At 35.3% G+C, this 21347-nt stretch overlaps 1 long non-coding RNA gene across 1 annotated transcript in view; it reads left to right on the top strand.

Moving 5' to 3' along the window:
* LOC134470577 (uncharacterized) overlaps positions 1-21347 on the top strand; it is a 36519-nt gene that overhangs the window by 2788 nt on the left and 12384 nt on the right. Inside the window, exon 2 of the long non-coding RNA XR_010039517.1 lies at positions 10118-10209. This is a non-coding gene — a long non-coding RNA (uncharacterized LOC134470577). The remainder of the gene's footprint in view (positions 1-10117; positions 10210-21347) is intronic.

Below are 21347 nucleotides of genomic sequence, written 5' to 3'. Positions count from 1 at the left end.
GAGAGGGATCTCACTTTGAGAAACTTGAAGTTTGCTGAAACTGTACACAACTTGTGTTCTTTTGGTTAATCCTCCATGGTACTTGAGTGACAGACAGAAAATAACTTGAAAGGATGGAAATTGTGTGATCTGAATAAATAAGATTTTAAACCTCAGTTTTTGATACAGATTTCAGCTGCATGATATTCTAAGGCTGAGTAATTTTTCAGGTCATTTTCTTTGTAAGTATGCTCTTTTCCAAGTTTTAAAAATAAACTTATCCTGAATAAAGTCTTTCTCCTATGAGCAGAGCTCAGACAGTTTAGTTATCTTAACTGTGAAGAACTGATAGAATTCTCAGTTTCTGTGCAGAATATTTAAAAATGCATAAAGCAAAATTTTATCACCTGAAGTACATTGTGTTTAAAAGCATGCGATCAGGCCTGCCAAATTGTCTTTTGCCTTGGAGACCTGGAATAATTATTGCAAGTGCAGACAACACTAGGCCTCTTTTGCAGGCAGATTTTTGTGAGTCCATGCAGGACTTTTGCTCAGGAAACCGTAGTGGAGCTAAATGAAATTGCTGTGGTGAGGCCAGAGGAGGGCACCAAATCATCATGATTGATAGAACAGGATGCCTGAACATTTGCAGGAAGCACGGGCACCAGGCCTGTGAAAGCTGTGTGCTTTATGAACATTTTGGGTGGAAACCATATTGTAGTCTTTCTGTTTACTGAATCACCATTAACCCGGGAACTAGCACCCCAGCTTCAGGGGCCGCTGACATGCTCCAGGAGTGGGAAAGCAGCAACCGGCAGGCTCTGTGCTTGCCAACATGCCAGGAAGCCCTTACCCTCCTTCCTGCACTTTTCTTATCTCCCTTTTTCTCCTGTTTCCTAATTTCACTCAACCTATGGGGAAAGGACCCAGACTGCCCTGTCCTTACAAGGCAGGAATGCGGGGATGGACGTTTCTCTCTAAGGAGGTGAAGTTATTGGCAGTTACTCAGACTTAATTGTTCTTGATGAGTAGCTGAAAAATTTATTTGGTCTTCAGGAAAAGGGGATGCACTGGACACAACTTAATGTGATTCTTCATTCTTGACTGTTCACATAAATTGGGTTCCTTGGCCATCTTTCAAAGCGGCTTTTCTAAACTGAAGAGATCTTTTGACAGTGTTTTACCACCATTGTATAAAAAAGTAGGTTTTCATGTTTGTTGCATGTCCTTACTTAGACTGGTTCTGTCCAGCGCAGGGGCCAAGGGCCAGAATAAAGAATACGGATGTCCAGGTAAGGAGGATCTGGGTATACCTTGTTCTTTGCCTATAAGTGATGGATTCTAAGTCTTTTGGCAAATACATATGAACACCAAAAGTGATTAACTATGGTCATGTAGAACTCAAGACTTATTTAAGCTCCAAAGTCTCAGCTGTCATTTTATTTCTCCTTTTCAACTTACTGTATAGTTTAGGGATATTTCAAGATATCCTTAGACTATTTCTTTTTACAAGGTGAATTCTGTGCATTTTTTCCCATCATGAGGGTGTGTGACAAGCAAATCAGTGTACATGGAACAGCTCTGACTGAGAGAGAGACAGAGAGAGAAAGAGAGAGAGAGAGACAGAGAGAGACAGAGAGAGAGACAGAGAGAGAGAGACAGAGAGACAGAGAGAGAGAGAGAGTCTGAGGGTTCTCCGAAATGTTGGTCCCTTTATATGCCAACTTTTATTTTTCCAGCACTAAGATTTGGACCCAGGCCTTGGCACTGAGTGCTACCCCTTTTTTAAAATTCTGAGACAGGTCTTGGAAAGTCAGTAAATTGCCCAGGCTGGGCTTGAACTTGTGATCCTCCTCCCTCAGGCTCCCTGAGTGCTAGAGTTACAGGAATACACCGCCAAAATATACCAGTCTTTTAATGCAGTGTTTAAGAACTAAGATTTTGGAGCTAAACTGCTTGCTTATGAATTCAGATCCTGTCACTTATTAGCTGAATGATGCTGGCAAGTTAGTTTCTAAGTGTCTCAGTTTTCTTACCTGAAAAGTAGAGAAATAACAGTATGTTAGGGTATTGTGAACATTAAATGGTTTATTATTTGTGAATTGTTTAGACTCGATGCTCAATTCAGTATTTCATAAATACAAGATAAATAAGTGTTTAGGATGTTGGAAAACCTACTATGCCAGTCCTATGAAGTTTTCATTTCTCCAAGTGTCTTTTACGTGGTGTGTGTTGACTTGTCTCCAGTGCTAAACTCTCTGGCTGGTATTTTAGGACTGTGCTGCTATCCCTTATGCTGATAGAAACCACTCAGAGAGAAGAAATGAATAAGTAAATTCTCGTAGGAAGATCATATTACAATTAACTTCAACATAATTTATTTAACAAATATTTGTATAGCACTTACTGCGTGCTAGACTGTTTTAACACCACACAAATATTAACTCATTTAATCCTCATTATAACAGAAAATACTTGCAGAATTTCAATTAACTAATGTGATAAAACACTCTAGTCCAGTGTCTGACATGCAAATCCTTCAATAAATATTTGTTTAAGGAATGAATACCTGTGAGTGGCTCAATCAGTCAGTCTATCTTGTTTGGCTTTTAAAAAAAGCAAACAATACACCTGTTTGTTATATTTAGTGGCCTGGTGTATCCTCAGAGACTTGAAATAATGGAGACTTCTTCCATAGCTGAGTACCATTTGTACTGAAGCATCTAAAACGACCTAGATGTTCCTTTCTCAGAATTGTTACTTATTTTATAAGTTTAGATATTTGAAGGTCATAGAATTGGTAGTCTTTGATGACCTAAAGCCTGTTACATTCAATCTACACTGAATATCTAAATGTCCTGCCTTCCCTTCAGCTTGGATTTTGAGCAGAAAATATTATAGTTCTGTTTAAACATTAATATTTGTCAATTTTTCCTTTCTCTTTGAATTATATCCTTTATATTTACTTTAATCTGAAAATACATTTGTATCACATTGCTTAGCTTGTCACTACCCTGAGACGATTGGCAAATAGGTACTCAATATTTTATAATGATTTAAATTATTTGCACACTAATTCTGAAGAATAACTTAAAGATACATCAGATTTATTCAAACACTATTTGGGAAGACTTGAGAGGTAAATGTCAGCTTTTATAGAAACTATAATAAATGTTTTATTCAATATGATATTGCTTCAGTCAATTGTGAATTCTTTTTATAGTCACTAAATTAGCTGCATTTATCCTTAAATCCTAAGTACTGAAACACAGTTAACATGATAGAAAAGAATAAATTTAATAATAACTTCAATAATCTTTTCTTTCTCCCTCTAGCTATCAATCAAAATATTATCTCTTCTTAACCCATGACAAGCAGCCAGTGGAGTGGAATTTAATTCTTCTATGCAGTAATTGAGATGTGGCAACTGAAGGGCAATTAGAAAAATTTTCATGTGGATAAATTTTCATGAGGATATCAGGTCCTTTTGGTGGTGGTAGAAAGTGGTGAGTTAAAATCCAATCTGCAACTTCCTATTCCAGAATTTACAGGTAATTGATACTGCAAGAGTAGACGTGGATATTGTGAAAAAGACCTGGATTTAGGACATACACAGGTCTACTGTCACAGTGTTAAAAGTAGCAGAGTGAATCGCCTCGCTGATGTCCCCAGCAGTGCTCAGTCAATAAAATCAACAGTCAATAAAAATCTCACTTAACCCAGTCAGCTGACTGGCAGCTGTGAAGCCTGAGGATGTGGCTGCTTCAGTGATTCTGGGGATAACTTCTTCACCTTTGTTTGGGGATAACGCTGAGCTAGTGGGGAAGGGGCACTCTTCTCTCCATGTGTTGAAGGCTCTTTGATGGAGAACAAGGGCAGAATGCCGAAAAAAACAACACTGGAAATTGTAGATACTGGCTATGAACTCAGGTCTTGAGTTTTTTTTTTTTTTTTTTTTCTTTTTCCTTTTTATTGGTACCAGGGATCTAACTCACGACTGCCTGCTTGCAAGGCAGGCGCTTATGCCGCTGAGCTAAATCCCCAGTCCCTCAGGTCTTGAGTTTTGGTAGTTGTGACAGTGGGCAACTCTTCAGACAGGAGCAGTAGGTTTTGAGGGGGGTTGTGACACCTACCGGAAGTCTATGTCCAGAGATGACAGTTACAAACTCTCATCTTTTAAGCTTTTTAAAAGTTTACTGGACACATCAGGATGATGGGAGGGGCAGGCTGCCTGGAAGAAAGATCCTGGATTTACTTCCTCTTTTATAAATTTTTCTATTTAAATATTTAAGGAAAGTTTAGGTTGCACAGCAGATGTTTATAGAAAGATATTGAAAGAAAGTAGGGGCTTGACTCTTGCAAATCCTCCTTCTCTGTCTTCTGTTCTTTTTGCCTCTTTTCTCTATGCTGTCTTTCTCCCGCCCTTAGTGTGTTACCTTGTTGTCTTCACATCCATCAAGCACAAGCTCCTTGCTCATGCTTACTCCAGGGTACCTCTCATGCTGTGGCTCCCACTTGGTTATTGTTAACTTTTCCATATCTACAAATATTGGTCATCCTTGAAGACAAGATGAACCCTGTTTGACTAGCTGCTCAAGCTTTTGCCCATTTGGTAACCTTCTGCAACTTCATCTGTCATGATAGGCTGAAAATTTCTTAAAAGTTAAGATCACATCTTTGTTTTTTCTCTTTCTTGAACTACACTTTGGAATTGCATCACTGCAAACCAAGTACTGGAAAATTCACAAAGGCAAAATTTGGCTTTATCTGCCTTATAGTCTCTGAACAGATTTAGTCACTGCCTTAGCAAATTACAAGTGACTATATATTTTCTTTCAAAAGTAGAACCAAAAGTCCCCTTTCACTTTGCTTTATAAAAAAAAAAAAAAAAAAAGATTTTGTTTTTGTTTTTGTTTTTGTACCAAGAATCAAACTAAGGACCTTGTACTTGCCAGGTAGGCACCTGGCCTCTGAGCTACATCCCCTACCCAATACCCTGGCTCTAAATCATGGCAGAAGACTTAGTTGACAGTTTTTTCTAGTAGACAAAGATGTTGAGATTAGATATACCAAAATATAACTTCAGTCATTGAGGCCGTTATCCAAGTAAATGTGCTAGTAAGTTACTGAGAAATATATATTTAAAGTCTTTGTGAAGACTTTAATATTTACTTAGTTAGATGGATACATCTCTATAAACTACAGGGCTCAAATTTGTCATTTTGAATTTAATGAAACAGTTTGCTTTCACAGTGTATTTTAAGAAACACAAGATCAAACGTCTTGCTAGGCATACAGTATGTTCTTAATGGATATTTTATGGAAAGTTGATATATTTGAGTTATTTCAATTTTTTGGTATCCCATCCTGATTTATAATTGAATTTCTCAATATGGATTACTTTGGTGCATTGCAAAGCACAATGCAATTGAATAGATAATTCTTTGGTGAGCTTAATTCTGACCAAATCTAAAACCTCTGAACTTAGTAAAGATACCTTTGTTTAAACAGAGTTTGGAAGACAACGGAATGTTTTGCACAGAGATTGCACTGTTTTTATAGATTTACTATAGGTCATTTTTATAATTGTATTTTAGAACAGATTGATAAGAAGATCAGTGTTATTACTTTTAATTTTACCTCCTGTCTTTTTTCTTTTTTTAAACTAATTTTGTTCTCAAAGCTACTCCTAGACATTTGAATCAAAATAGCATTGTTTAGATTACATATGATACAAATTAACATTTTTTGATAAATGATTGATGTTAATTTGGATAGTTGTATTATGAACTTTAGCATTATTCAATGAACACATAATTTTAAGTTTGAGAAGTTTATGAGAAATTTTTGCCTTAGAAATAATTATGTTACTTCTTTTTTTTTTCTTAGATAGGGGACATAACTGAAATGTCATGTGGGGACTAGATCGTGAATTTCTGTTGCATCTTGTCAGATGCAATCAGGAGGCTCTTTGGATGTCTAGAAGCATAGCTGTATGTGTTCTAGAATCTGCTTGCTGACATGGGCTTGTGGCTGTGGACTTTATAAGCGTGGTTTTAAATCTTCAGTCACAAATGACATAAGGAAGCAAACATTTGTTCATATGAGAAAGTCTGTGTTGACAGTTTTTCCAAATAAATTGACAAAAGAGCTCATTTCAGTGATATCATAGAAAAATACTAGTTGCAATGTTTTGCTGCATGAAGAATATTCTAGTTTAATTAACATATAAAGATAAATGAAGACATCACCTTAATGAATAAGAAAAACCTTATTAAATTAAGCACTTCTTTTATCTCACAAAATGCAATTAAATATTTAGACAATAGTTTTTAATTGGGAATTTATTGTGTAAATAGAAAACAAGCTACATTGATTGCCTTCCCAAGAGTATATTATTTGGTTTTGCATTTTAGTTTTTTTTTTTTTTTTTGCATTGTATGGTTTTTTAAAATCATGCAAGGTAAATATATAAAAATATAAATTGAGAGAAAATAACCATAAATAAGGCAATAAGTTTTCTGATGACTCATTTATTTATTTTTAAATTTTTTCAAATGATTTAGTTAAATAATTGTTGACAGATTATATAAAAAAAATCTGAAATTACTAACATGTTTAAAACTATTCCCTTGGAAAACTAGTACTTTTCCATTTGTGGACTTTTAGTTATACTTTAAAAGCATCAGATGTTTTTCATACCAGCCAAAAAAACAAAACACATTAACACCCACTTAGAAATCCAACTGTATATACAATAAATTTTTGTTTGTTGAAAAAAGATGAATTGGCATAAAGTATTTTGTCAAAGTGCTAAGATTTCCTACCATATAATGCTTGAGTTCTTATTATGTATTAAAGTCTTTTTTTTTTTTTTTTTGTTATCAGGGATTGAACTCATGACTGTGTTCTTGCAAGGCAGGTGCATATGCCGCTGAGCTAAATCCCCAGCCCCTTAAATTCCTTAATACTATATATTAAATGCTCCAGACTCTGGGTTAAAAATTCTGAGTGCTGTGTCCTTTTACTCCTCTGAAATTGATGTGGGCCATATAAATATCACATTGTTAAGGACTCATCCTTGGGTGCATAGTTTCAGATTATTCTGAAGTTGAAAACTATAAGCAAATGATTTCTTCACGTTGCAAATGGATTCAGTATCATTGTAGAACTGGAATATATAAAAATCTGCATGAAATAATCCTTATTCCTCTTTGGGCTAAGTATGTTAGCTTCCTAAGAAGGGAAGATTTAAGAAATTTTTTATTCATAAATTTGCCCTCTTCTGAGGAAAAGAGATACTAGGCAGATGAGTAGAATGTATTCCTTGTATTCTGACGCATCTGCCCAACAGGACTAGCGGATACTGTACATTTTAATGACTCTTCTAGAGTCAAAACTGACATTGATATTAACAAAAGGAATTTGGGTCAAAGAACTTTATTCATGTTGAAAATCAGCCCCAAGCTTCACCACAAGCCATGCATTTTATGTGAGAGTATTATGCTTAATTACATATTTGTATCCATGTAAATTGAATGATCATTTAGTACTTTAGTACTTTATTCTGGGCCAAAGAAGGTAAAATTAGAATCGCACTACCTAAGGAAAGCTCTGCAGCTTAGTAATTTAAAAGCTGAAGGTCACAGAGTCAGGAACTATTGAAAATTTGTATGTCTGAAACATCTTCTGTTTGAACCAAATGAATAAATGAAATAGTTGAAAGGCATTTTGAAACCATGAACATTAAAAAAACTAACTTGACATTGCTACGTTTTGAATGTATGTGTCCCTCTAAAATTCATATGTTGGAACTTAATTTCTAAGGTGACAAAGTTAAGATGTGGGGTCTATGGGAGGTCTACGACCATGATTAATGCCCTCAAACAAGGTTAAAGCTTAAAAAAAAAAGGCTTCAGAAAGCCACATAATCTTTTCATCTCTTCTCAAGGAATCAGTGTTTGTCCTTCTTGACCTTTCTGCCCTGTGGACATTAGAAAGGAGAGCAGCCACGCTGGGCAGAAACCTGTTGGCATCTTGCTCTTGGGCTTCCAGCCTCCAGAACTGTAAATAATATATTTTTACTATTTATAAATTACTATTATGTTTTAGCAGCATGAAGAGACTTAGAAATATTCTAAAAATCACCCAAAATTTAAAGTGCTTTATTTAAAAAAAAAGTCCTAAATATTGAATGACCAGAAATTTAATGGACTATTTGGTAGTGAGGAAAAATTGTGAGTTTTCAGAGATGTAAGTATTTCAGAGATGTAAGATCTGTCTTCAGGGCAGATCTTAAGTGATTCAAATCCAAATGGACCTCTGATTGTCAGCCTGTTTTTGTTTTGTTTTTTTTTTTTTTAGATCTTACAATATAGAATATTTAGCTTTGCAGAGTATTCTATGAATATGGTTCTAGAATCCTCAGGGCCAATACATGTGAATCCTTGCATAAGTCAATAACTTGGAGAATTATAAGAAGGCTTTTTAAATGGTCAATTTTTTTCTAGAGAAATACTAAAACATTCTATCAACATTGCCCAGTGGTTTTAGGAAAAATGAGTTAAAAATAATAAACCTAGCAATGCTATCTATGATTTTATATGTGGCATGATAAATTTCAATATTCTTCCGCACAGTTTAAGTTCCCCTTTGTATATTTTTGCTTTGTGCCAAATTGAGACAACTTTGAATAATTGGGATAATTGACTAGGAGAACGCTCAGGAAAATTCATTACCTCCATGACCTCCTATCCCAGGAAGTAATAAATCAAATAGCTAAAGAGAAAGCCCTTAAGTGATTATTTTCAGGGATTATTTACTGTCAATAGATAGAATATTTCATAGATATCTTAATGGATAAAGTAGATTAACATTTTTGTGTGTGAATGCAATCTGAAAATTCTACCAGAGTGGGATAAAAATCTTTCTACTGTATAATCTCAATGTGTAATAAAGCCAAAAAGAAAAACACACAGTTGAGATTATGCAGAGCTCTGAAAAAACATTCTCAAGTAATATACACTTGTATCCAGGATTTTCCTGGTGTTTGGAAGAAAACATTTGCTACAGAAATGCATTTTGGGTAGACAGCACTGAAATTATGAATTGTAGCATTTGTGATGGAGACTAAAAATCACTTGTGAGTTAAAAAGTGATATAAAGATACAGATATGTGTAGGCTATTTCATCAGTGTCGGATACCAAGAAGATCTGCAGATGAAAAAAAAGTTAGATGATTAACCAAACGTAGGGCCAAACTAGAATAGTGTCGAGTCATTTCCTTGGCTTCTCTGATTCTTCCCATTAGGGGCTGGGTGCCAATTCCAGGACCAGACTGCAATATTCTATAAATGAATAAGTGAAATTGTATGCAGATTTGATGATGAATAAGGTTTAAACTTCTGTACCAGTAACAAACTATTTGTCATTCAAAATCTCTTGAATACTAATGTGTTTAGGTTCTAAGAAGAGACCTTCATCTTGCTGAGGTGGGTGATCAGTGAAACACTGGCAAGCTGAGGATGGGGTTGCTCAATTTAAGAAAAGTGGCTTGAGAGGTGCAAGTTGTCTGAGAGCAGAGAGGAGGCTGCACAGGGGAACATTTTCAGCACCTGAAGTGAGACAGGGATTTGGGGGTAAATATGAACAGTTTTAAAAAGAGCATATCTGATGTTTTGATAGGCAGGATGCTTTGGAACTCCCTTTTTTCTTTCCATGTAGACACTGCAAATAAAGTGACATTATTTATGTTTGGAACTGTGAAAGTAATGTGTAAGTTGTCAGAGTCAGAATGGAGTTGGTTGTATAAATCCTAACAAGAAAAAGTAAATAAAGCCAGGAGACTGGGAAGTCTTAGACACAACTACCTGATAAGGAACAATTACAAGACTGCAGACTACAAACTTGGTCAAGGCCACTACAACCTTGCACAAGAAGTGCTTCTACAAGGACATCTGCCTGGCAACAGTCTGTTCAATATCTTATTGCTGCTCTGCTTATTATTAATCATTGTGGCCAAGGATTATTGTTTCAACGTATTGATGTAATTCTCATTTTTTTCTTTAAAAATTTCCTCTGGTCTTAACCACTTTCAATATGCTCATAGTTTCTTTCTTTCTTTTTTGTGTGGTTCCAGATATTGAAATCCTGATCTTGTGGTTACGAGGCAAGCATTTGACCTGCTAAGCTAAATTCCTGGCCCTAATATACCCGTGGTTTACTATGCTGGTATGTTTCAAATTCAGTGATCTGTTACCCCTCTGTAGTACTCTATTATTCTTAAATAAATGTCATTATTCTTTAGAGGACATTTCTCTCATTAAGAAAAATAGTTGCTTTCCCTCCCCCTGCTGTGTGTGTGTGTGTTGTGAGTGTGTGCACGTGTGTTTACTGAGATGTGTAACATGAGAAGTCTGATTTCCAGCACTTTGAGATGAGATGGAGGAAACTCAACGAGACCAGGTTCACTTAGATTGCAAGTGAAAAAATTGAACTTTAAACTGTTTGCAATTGTTATTCTATAATCTGTAGTGTGTATTTAATTATACTCCATCATGTTGATTTTTACAAAATACTTATTTAATCCCTCCCAAATGTCATTATACATAATCACTGAATTGAGGGAATTTCTGTTGACTACTGCAGTAGTGTGGCCAGAAAGCAGAGTGGGTAATCAATGTTTTTATAAAATCATTTCAGAAAAATTTTCGTTTCTGTTAACATGAGCTCAATATAATATATACCTACAAGTTATTGTTATTTGCACATTAATAAGACAGTTTATAAGCTTCTTATCCATTTTAGTCAAGATATAATTCTTTAACTAATGAGGAATTGTTGGCAGATAAACAACATTGAAATAGTATGTCTTGCCCATTTTAGTAAGTCAGATATTTACTCAATTGGGAAAAAAGCATGATCGAAATTTAAGAATACTTTGTGTCCTTCCTCAATAGAAGGTATAACATGAAATAAATTAAGTTTCAATATAATTTATTGCATTTTTAAAAGCTTTGTGCACTTTTCCTTAAAAAAATGCCTGGAGACATTAAGAATAAAAGCAACTTAAGCATCTGCAACTATTTACAGCAATAACGATATACTCAGATGGAAATCAGGAGTATGCAAATCAAGAAATATGCCCACTTCCTCTTGAATATTGAAGAGTGCATTGAAGATATATGGTTATTTTAATTAGGGAAAGTGAAAATCTTTTTTGTGTCCTAAAAACATAGGTCTACACTTTTCTTAATAAAGCAGCCAAGAGAAACAAACTGTCAGTGCTGATTTACAAGTTATAGTTCAGGTGCTTGGTTTAGAATGCGAATGTCCAATGCCTTGGTCTATGTCTGTCCCTTGCCAGGGGATGGCACTGCAGGACTGTACTCCACACACAGGTATAGAAGTCTCCACTATGTAGCTGTGCCAATTGCACACAAGTGCTGTGTGTGTGTGTGTGTGTGTGTGTGTGTGCACGCTGCTGGGAGCTGCATGCATCCATTGTTCTATAAAAATGAGTTTTCAATATTTTCCCTAAAGAGTCTTTCACATTTATGCTTTCTTTATTTAAGGAAAATCCTAAAATGCAAGAAGGAAGTGAAATATATAGTAGAACTCACATGCAGGATGAAAGGAGCTTTGTGAATTTTCTGCACCTGATATTATCTTGAACTGCAGTCCCTTTTGTGTTAATGGGATAAAAACGTATACTGGACAATTAAAGATAATCGCATCTCTTCTGGCTAAAACAGCCTCATTTAGATAAACAGCCAATCTGTTAAGTTCAAACTCTCTGACAGGGATGCTTCTTTTCATACAAGTGGTACTGCTGCCAGGTGCCTCTCTCTTCCTTCCCCAGATGCTAAGTAGGTGCAAGAGGAGTACTACAAGTTGTCTCAGTGGTAGTTGGGCATCAGATATCTGGAAGTCTGAAGAGGCAGCAGACCACCAAGTCCTTTGGGCCACTTTGTGTCTCTGACTCTATTGCTGACGTGTTGGCCACCAATGTCTTAGGATCAACAGCACAGTGGGCTCTAAATTGTTGGGCTGCCCATGCTGATTTCTTCTTTCTCTTTCTCTCCCTCTGCTTTGCTGCCTGTATCCCTGAAGTTTGGCTGTGACTCCCATTTAGCCTCAGCTTACCAGAGGCCCTGCCACTCTCATTCTCGCGATCATTTCTCCTGTCACTGGCTGCAATGCTGGGTGAACTCACTCTCCGGCTACCTCTGCTGTTCTCTTTGGGACTGAGGATAATTCAGGATTCCTTACTGTCACATGGGTCTGGAGAAGGCACAGTACTGCCTCAGGACTTCTCTCAGTCCAGGCATACTACTGCCATTTCATTTTACCCTAGTCACCTGATTGCTGAGGGCGATTCCATGGGTTGGCTTTCAGAGTGCCAAAACATGGTTTCTCTTTAATCTGAACTATTTCTATTGCCCTTCTTGCCTGTGATCTATATAAATTTTGTAATCTGTCCTCTGCACTGTTGTTTTTCCTTTCTAGTTTTTTTTTTTTTGTAAAGAAGAAGCTGCTTACATATGGAAGTAAAAAGGAAAGGAGCAGAAATACGTGATCAGTTTTCTGTATTCTTAGTCAAATCTGTGTCTCCATCTCAGCTCGCAGGGCTGTGGCATCAGAGGATCGCAGATGCAGCCACAGTGGCTAGGTTCAGTGAGTGGTAGGGGAAGAGAAGGCCCAGAGAGGGTGCCAGGAGGATGCCAAAGAAATTGAGACAATAACTTCATAGTGTTGTCATCTACAAGTATGGATTTGTTTTGACGCACTCTGTCATCACTTCAGTTAAGAAAAGAAGCTCTTTAACTTGCTTACTTCTTGTGTTTAACTCTTCAGAGTAAAAATATAAGGGGAACTAGTGCTTTTGCATTTACTATATTTCTATGTAACAGTCATATAAATTTGCTACAGTAAAAAAATTCATAGGCCAAATGATATAAACAACAAAAAGTCAATTGTCTCCTATCTCTGGATTCTGGAGTCTGAGATGAAGGTGTGGGAGGTATTTTTTATCTCTCTTTGCCTTGCTTTAACCATGCAATATTCAGGGTATGGGTTCTACCACCGTTTATTTATCAATGCTCTTATTATTGGAAAATTAGTACGTATCTATTTCATTACTATTAGGATCAATATTGCATTAGACTATCCTTACATATGACTTTTTGTTATATATTTTGATATCACTTTTGATTAAGATAGCTAGAAATTTAACTGCTGGTTTAAGAATTTTACCTTTCGATAGATGCTGTCATATTATCTTTCAAAAGCTTTGTATAATTTACATTTTAAAAAATGAGCATCCATTTCTCCACAGCCTTGTCAAGAGTGAACAGTATCAAATTTTCTAATTTTTTTTTTTTTTTTTTTTTTGCTGGTATGACTAAAAAATTTGTATCTTGTTACAGTTCCTTACAAAAGTTGAGCATCTGTATACTTTGAGCTCTGTTCATGTTTCTTGCTCCAATCATTTGCACGGAGGGTTTGATCTGTAGTTTTTCATATTTATTCTAACTTCTAATCCCTCTGCTGCTATATGCATTGCAAATGTTTTCACCCAATCTGTTGCTTATTTTCTAACTTCGTTAACACAGAATTTTTTGATTGAAAATTTGTTTCTATATAGATGAGATTTTAAATCTTACTTAAGAAAGCCTTCAAACCTTTATTGTATAATATTTCATGATTTTATTCCTTTTTACACATTTTTATCATGCTTTATGTCTTACCAGTTAGACCTTTAACCCAGCTGTAATCCATTTCCTTAAAGACTTCTTATTTTTAAGTTTAAAGCAAAATTAGAAGGTACATAGATTTTCCATTTGTCTCTCCACTTTCATGACTTGTCTCACTCATAAACATCTCCCATGACAGTGGTAATATTGTTTTAATTGATAAACCTACATTGACACATCGCAATCATCCAAAATCTCTATTTATGTTATGGTTATTCTTGGTGTTGTAGTTTCTATGGATCAAGACAACTATATAATACCATGTATCTGCCATTGCAGTGTCAATCAGAGTATTTTCACTGCCCTAAAATATCCTGTGATTTGCGTATTCATACCTTTTCTTATCCCAACATCTATCAATGACTGAGTTTTTTACTATCTTTATTGTTTTGTTTTTTTCCAAATGTAATATGATTGAACTCATATGGCAGGTAGCTTTTACAGATTGACAGTTCTCCCTTAGTAATATGCATTTAAATTTCTTCTGTGTTTTTCTGTGGCTTAATAGCTCAGTTCCTTTTAGTGTACAGTAATATTCCATCATCTGAGTTTACAACAGTTTATCTTCTCATGTATCGATAGACATCTTGTTTACTTTTAAGTTGTGGCAGTTGTAAGTGAACTGCAATGAACATCAAAGTGCAGGTTTCTGTGTGCTTCTTTGTTAAATATGAATTGACTGTATTTTTGTATGAGTCTATTTCTGGGCTTGCTATTCTCTTTCCTTCATCCATGTGTCTATTCTTTCATCAATATGATGCTGTCTTGATTGCTGTAACTTAATAGATAAGTCTTAAAAATGGTGTCTGCCTTGCAATTTCGTTTTTTTTCCCCTTAAATATTGTGTTTGCTTCTCACATATAAATTCTGGGATCAGTTGTTTATATTCACAAAATAACTTGATGGGACTTTGAGATTGCTTTAAATCTGCAGGAACAGGAGAAGAGATGACAGCTTGATGATACCATGTCTTCCTGAAATATATATTTACCTAGATCTTTAATTCTCATCAGTGTTTTGTAGGTTTGTTTGTATGGGTCTTGTACATATTTCATTATATTTATATGGAAAGTATTGTAATTTTTTGGATGTTGACATGGTTTGGTGTTTTTAGATTCAATTCTACTTGTTCATTGCTGGTATGTTTTACTGACTTTGTACTTTACAACATTACTATAATTGCCTTTTAGTTCCAGAATGGTTTTAATGGATCATTTTTTATTTAATGGATTATTTTTAATTTTCTACATAAGCAATCATTTCAGCTGAGAGCAGTGATAGCTTTCTTTCCTTCCTTCCTTCCTTCCTTTTTCTTTCTTTCTTTCTTTCTTTCTTTCTTTCTTTCTTTCTTTCTTTCTTTCCTTCCTTCCTTCCTTCCTTCCTTCCTTCCTTCCTTTCTTTCTTTCTTTCTTTCTTTCTTTCTTTCTTTCTTTCTTTCTTTCTTTCTTTCTTTCTTTCTTTTCAGTTTATTATTTCCTTATTTCTCCTGCTCTATTACATAGAATTTCTAGTACAATGTTTGAAAGGACTGGTGAAGTCCTGCTTTTTCTCTGACTTTAGTAAGAAGGCTTCAAGTTTTTCACCATAGTAATGGTGTGAGCTGTAGGTTTTTTGTAGATATCATTTATCAAGTAGAAGACCTTTCGCTTTATTCTTAGTTTACTGAGAATTTTTAATTATAAATGGAATTGTGCCACATGCTTTTTTTTGCATCTTTTGATAAAATACTATGATGAAATATTGTTTTGAAGAAGTTGTTGATAGAATGAATTACCTTAATTTATTTTCAAATGTTGAACCAGCCTTATCTACCTGGAATAAATTCTTACAATCTACTTTTGGTAAATGTTTTTATACTGGCATATTTTCTCTATTTAGACTCAAGTGTTATATAAATAAATATACTGAATCTGAATGACAAATGTATGTACAAGCTGCTTTAAAACAAATGTAATGATGGAAAGCAAATAAAATTTGAACTTCTAACCATATTAAAATTATTTATATATCATTTGTTTCTGTTTTCCATAGAGAATTTATGGATCTTTGGACAGATGAATTCCTGACTGTTTTCTTTATTGCTTTTACAATTTTTCTTCACAGTCTGGCTACAGGTGGATGAAGCAGATTCCCCTGAGTAGGGAACAGAAAAGTAGGATTTTGACTGCCCATAGATAGCGCTTTCTTCTCAGAAAGCAGAATCACCACTCATGAGGCTTTTGGATTCCTTCTTCATTTTGCATCACACCAAACCCTCTTATTTATGCCATCCAAGGCATAACGTATGATTATTTTTCAGTCCATCTGTTGGTTAGTCTGGCTGGCTTTCAAAGAAAGACACAAAACCCTCACTTACTGGGGTAGGTATTATTCTGGCACTGGAAAACTAAGGGAGGGACCAGGTGAGGAGACCCCAGAAAGGTCTGGCGGTGGAGCTTGAAGATGACTGCTGAGAAAATAGCAACCCAGAGCTCAAAGGTTTAGCAGTGATAAAAGGTTTAACAGTGGATTATTTACATCTCATTTCCAGTTCTGTCTCCACACTGGGTGAGTTCGATCCTTTTCATTTTCATCAAAGATTAAACCGTGTAACTCAGGAAGGCGAAAAATGAAAGGAATAGGAAATATCTGAAAAAGTATGACACTAGTGAGATTGCATATGAAAAGGAAAAAGAAAATGTAATTAAGAAGTGACTTCTCTTTCTTCCCTTTAGACCTCAACTCCCAGGAGAGTGCCCCCCCCCCCCACCCAGGGAGCTTCCCTCGCTCTGCAGCTCCATGAACACATCACGGAGCTGTTGCTGGGGATCTTGCCACTTTAACTGGAGCTCCTTTCCTCTGCTACCCTGGCCAAGCATTTTACACGGGGATTAAGACTCTGAGCACCACCCTACGTCTCTTCAATCATCTAGCTGGTTTGCTCTACAGCACTCTATAGCTTGTGCTGTGCTGTGTATTTTTATTTCTGCACATTGATTATCGTGTGTTTCTCCTACTTTCCAAGAGGGAATTTTTTGTTTTCTTGACTCATGCTATATCTTCAGTCCCTAGAACAGTAGCAGGTGCTTATTTGTGCAGAATACATCGATTGGATTACTTTGCTAAGATTCGTAATTACTAACTTTTTCTTCTTAGGGACCCCAAAGGTCCCTAAGGTATTATAATGAAAATGGATACGATATTCTGGGATTAGGTACATATACTTTTAGTGTGTGTTTTGTTTGTATTGTGAGTGGTACATCTGACTTGTAGTATTGTAAAGGGCTTATTAAATATGCTGAGATAAACACTGCTGTCACTAACTTTAGAGTTCTCTGAGATTGAAGAGCAGAAACCTGGGGAGACATATTACTGTGATAGATGATTATTCTGCCTGTGGCTAGTTTGCACCTCTTTTTGAGGCAATTCATGCAAATCTTTTAATTTAGGATCTTTTCAGCTGGGTGCACTTCAGAGATTTCTCTTTTTGTGCCTGGTGCTATCAATAAAATATTAGCGGGATGTTCCTTGAAAACTAAAAAATCAGCCAAAAGAGTAATACATATATGTATCTGTGTTTTGCAGACATTTTTTTTTCTTTTATAGTATCTTTATTTCCCAGTAATTATGGCATCTGCTCTTCACCTTATGATATTGTTATGGAGAAAAATAGAATCAGGTGTGTGCTTTTGGTTTTTTTGTTTGTTTGTTTGTTTTTTGTTTTTGGTGTTTATGGTCTGGACTGAACTGAGTCCCTTTACTACTGAGTAAGTAAACACTTTACTACTGAGCTAGCCTCCATCTATTTTTTTTTGGTATTACATAGAATTTTAATGACATATATATATGCAGATATTCAAGTTAAACTTGTGAATCCTGCATTTCTGTCTTGTATATTTTGAAAGAATATTTGAAACTTTTTCAAAATTAGTACTTTTGCAGTGCATAATGGTGCATTCCTGGTGGGGAGTTAGTACATGTGTGGCACACATTCTCTTTCTGTTTTCATCTCTTTTTCCCCTCCTTCTCTTTCCTTCCATATATTGATCCCTTCCCCATTTGAGAAAGATTTATCGCCCTATTTCCAATTATCTGTATTATATTTTGTTCTTTATTTAATATACTTCGGTTCCTCATATGAGAGAAACCATATGACATTGAAACTTGTGTGGTTGACTTGTTTAACTTAATATTATGTTCCAAAGGTGTGTCCAACGTCATGTTTATCCTTGTTTACAGAAGAGTATTACTGCATTGCATATAAATGCCACATTTTCTTTATCCATTCGTCTGTTGATGGACATATAGGTTGCTTCCAAGATTTAACTATCATGAATTGTGTCGCCATAAACTGGGTATGTGTGTATCACTGTAATATGATGTCTTTAATTCCTTTGGGATGATAATTAGAAAGGGGATACCTGAGTCAAATGAAATTTCGAGGTTTTGTTTTTGAGGCGTTTCCATACTGATTTCCAGCAGCTGTGATAGTTTACATTCCCATCAACAATGTAGAAGGACTTCGTTCTTCCACCAGCCTCGCTAGCACTGGTTAAACTTGATTTCTCAATAATAGCCATGTTTTCTGGAGTAAGATGAAAACTCAGTGTTTTGATTTGAATTTCTTTAATAGTCAGTGATGTTGAACATTGTTTCATGTATTTATTGGTCATTTGTACGTCTTCCTATGAGAAATACCTATTTATTTCACTTACTCATTTTGTGATTGGGTCTTTTATTTAAGGGTAGTCTAATTTTTTGACTTCTTTATATAGTCTAGCTACTAGCCCTTGATATGAGAGATGGCTGCCAATTTTTTGTCCATTCTGTAGGTTGTCTGTTTACTCTGTTGATTGTTTCTTTAGTTGTGCAGAAGCTTTTTAATTTGATGTGATCTCATTTTTTTGATTCTTGTTGTATTTTCTGTGCAACTGGGGTTCTGGTGAGAAAGTCTTTGCCTGAACCTAGAACTTCAAGAGTTTTAACTAGTTCGGCTTCTATCAAATTGTTTCTTTTTACAATGAAATTTAAAACAAACAAACAAACTAACTAACAGGCATTAGAGAGTATCATAGTGAAATTATAGCCATTTTCAAACCCAATCTCAAATTCTGTGTCTCTAGGAGATCATTCTGAGCCTCTCAACTCATCACACTTTTTTATTATAAAACAATGACATTTGTTGTACTTTCTTGAAAACATTTGTCAGCTAAGAAAGTATATTCATGTCCTATTTGCTCTATGAAATTGTGCTTTTAAATTTTATTGTTGAACTTGAGATAGGTGTCATCTACATAACAAAACAAAATGGGATTTTAAAATTTGATTGTAATTCATCCCAGATGTTTATTTGAAATAAAATGTACTTTAAAATATTCATTAAACTATATTATTCAATGTTGAGAAATAAGAGACTACTTCTTGCCTTCAAAGGATTTAGGCAAAGAAACATTAAGTATCTGGAATACATAGACAACTAAGAAGAAAAATTGGTTACAAATCACATTCTGAATTCCATGCTTAAGGCTGTTTTATAAGAGTGTTCCCACTGCAGAACTCTGGGGCCAAAAAAAGATAAACATATACACAAGGGAAAGAAATTTTGAGTGAACAATGAAATTCCTTCAATTATGTAGCTGAATGTTTAAACTTTAAGGCGGGTCTCAAGTTTATTTATTTATTTTTTTCTGTGCACAGGCAATGTTACTGATAAGATTCTCATCACACAATACCTATTAATACTGTTATTAATATTGTTAAGGATAGAGAAGGAATTAGCTTGTATTAATTAACAAATAGCCTTTGATATCAAGTTGTTAGCATATTTTCTTAAATTTTTTCCCCATTTTTAGATACTTCAGTGTTTGCCTTAACATCATGTCTAACAGAATCACCTGCTACAGGCCTTCTTTTGCAGGGATAACACTTAAGAATAGGTTAAGCAGTACTTTATTAGAAATGTTATTCCGACTGAGATTTGTGATGCTGTGGCTCTTTGGTTCAGTCTAAGTCTTATATGTTTAATAGCTTCACTGACTGAATGAGATATTACTAGAGATTCATTGAGAGCTTGCCAATTCAGTAGGAATCTTTAGAGATAACAGCAGTACTGTTATCCAAAAGCACACAGCATTACTGTGAATCCAAAGACATCACTCATTTGTGGGTAACCATAAAATGAGGTGGAATTGGTTTTCAGTGAACATAAGCTGTAAGCCATGGCTAGAGATGATGCTTGCAGAGAACGGTACCCATTAAACTGTCAGAAAAAATAAAATTTCCTTTGGTTAAAAACAGAGAAAAATGTTTAAAAATCCTTTCTAGGCAAGCTAAACTTATGTGACTTATGTGGTAGTCATTTTGAAACCTATTAAATTTTTCTGTGTGTGCATGTGCATCCTTTTCCCATAAACAGCAACTGGGTATTTGGACAAGTAGTGAATCCTAAGTATTTATTTTTGAAAAGAGCTACAGGGAAAGAACAGCTTAGAAATTGGAATGATTTCTCTCTTTCTCTTTGCTATCTAAATATTTATACAGGTTCAGTTTCAGCTGCCAGGCCCACAGTGTGGGTATCAGCCTACTTCCAAAGAAAATATCAGAACTGCACATTTCTGTCTGTGTACCATGCTTTTATAGGACATTGCGTCTGGACATAATCACTGAAAATTACTACTGTTAGTTACCTTGTATGACACAGCCTCTTAGGCTATTATCCTTCCAGAGCATTTTTCATTACAAATACTATTAGAATGTGATTTATCTCAAGAATCCCATACATTATCCAGAATCACTGTTCAAGAATGATATTATAAACCATTCTATACCTTTATTTTTTGATTTATCAAATAGTATTAAACTTCTGGTGTCCAAAGGCTACGTATATGCCATACTAAAATAATGTCTATTGAGTCTTTAAAGAAAACTAAACTGAGAGACTGTCTTTAATAGGGGCTCCAGGCCATTCATTCATTTTATTATTGTTAGTATTAGCCAGTACATTTTCTAAGGGCTTTTCCCCAAATCTAAGCATGTCTATAGAATGTAAGGTGTTTTAGAACAGAAGTTACCATCTTTTGAAGATATATTTGAGTTTACATTAATTAATAGCTGTGGATACAAAATATTAAGTGACCATGAATGTAATGGAGATGATTCAGGTTTTAATTCTAACTAGTGTGAGAATCATAACAATGCTGGTGTTTTCTATCTGGAAACTACACTGCCTCATAGAAATTTCATAAACCGTTTCTGAGTTTGTCCCTAGGCTAACAGGACACACATATGTACGCAAGGATCACCAAGCTCAATTCTTTAGACGAGAGAGCAATGGGGAAAGATTTACTTGGAAAAGAACTTTTGCATAGTGCTGAATTTGTTCTAGCCTCTCTTCAGGGGAGCAGGGTTACCAGGACTGCGTAAATGGGTCACCCTCTGTACTCTCCTGGTTCTTACTCACATTTGTTTCCTTTTTTTTTCAGTGGATGAAGAATTGGGCTTTTGGCCAAAAACATATGTGACTTTTTGACTTGACCGTGATAAGTTCCAAGGCTTTACTGGGCAGGTTTTGTGGGGAAAGCTGCCCTCCTCATACCAGATTCAGGGAACAAGTCAGTGCTTTACAATCGCTGAAGA

The sequence above is a fragment of the Cavia porcellus genome, unplaced genomic scaffold (assembly GCF_034190915.1).
Source record: "Cavia porcellus strain 051 isolate PalLab524CR breed Dunkin Hartley unplaced genomic scaffold, mCavPor4.1 scaffold_15, whole genome shotgun sequence".
Taxonomy (NCBI): domain Eukaryota; kingdom Metazoa; phylum Chordata; class Mammalia; order Rodentia; family Caviidae; genus Cavia; species Cavia porcellus.
This window is presented reverse-complemented; position numbering and strand designations above follow the sequence as displayed.